Consider the following 1,123-nt stretch of genomic DNA (forward strand, 5'->3'; position numbering starts at 1 on the left):
ATCAGAAAACATTTTACAATTGAGTATGTTTTGATAGCAGAAAATTTCAATCCGCTGAAGCGTTTAAAAGGATTTACACTGTGTACACGCAAAGGTTTTAACACCTGTGTTGGTTAAATACCCGCAGGGCATGATTAGAAAATCCACGTGCCGTTATAGGGTATTAGTGTTACACATCATTGAACAAACAAAGCCATGAAATTCATAATGACTGTCAAATTGTGGATGTACCGGTACTCTCAATTTAATTTATAAATGAACCTTACTGCGTGGTAATATTATTTCAATTCTTTACTGTTGCTTTATATATACATTCAATGGTCGTTTGCGGGTTTTAGCAAATCCCTGAAGAACAAAAATGAAAATGGCGGACATCGAAGCAATTGTCGTCCAGGGGGAAATAACTAACTGAATAAACTATATTAAGAATGTGTCCAAGTTGTTCTGAAATCAGAATTATTATTCTTTGATCCCGGATATTTCCCAAATTATAGCTTAAAATGAGAAACGTATTTACGTGTTATTTTTGCCTCTTGTTTAACAACAGTATGAAACTACGGAGGCACTGCACAGGCAAGTTGGAGAAAAATAAGTAGTAACACAATTCAAAGAAGTTTTAACTACATTTTTTAAAAAACTTTATTTAAATGCTGTACTCATTAAAATACCTGTTTGTTTTCATGATACGTTCATGTCACGGAATTGCCCTGGTAATTTTAGAGGTTTACTTGTTCTGATACGTTGTATCTGCGTAAGAATCTTTAGAAAACGGGAAACAAAGCCTCGTCCTATATAGCAAGTTCGTCCTATCTTAGGATTTTTCAAAAATTAAGGCTGAAAATGAGCCTTTCGACCTATACACTACATCGACCTATAACCCGAAAATTACGGTATATATTTTTTAAAATCAATATTTTTAAAATATTATTACTATACTATGAGTTAATATTATCATTTAAAAACAAATGCCCATGATTAAAATGATAAAAACTGTGGAGAAATTAATGAAGTAAGTTTTTATACACCTAAACATTTAAACCTCTTTATTTAATTGATTCAAACAATCCATAGATTGCATCCGAGTATCCAATCAAGAGTGAAAAGACGAAGAAAACATACCAAG

This window comes from Saccostrea cucullata, unplaced genomic scaffold, assembly GCF_032062105.1.
Source record: "Saccostrea cucullata isolate Sc308-1 unplaced genomic scaffold, CSIRO_AGI_Scuc_v1 ctg18268, whole genome shotgun sequence".
Classification (NCBI taxonomy): Eukaryota; Metazoa; Mollusca; class Bivalvia; order Ostreida; family Ostreidae; genus Saccostrea; species Saccostrea cuccullata.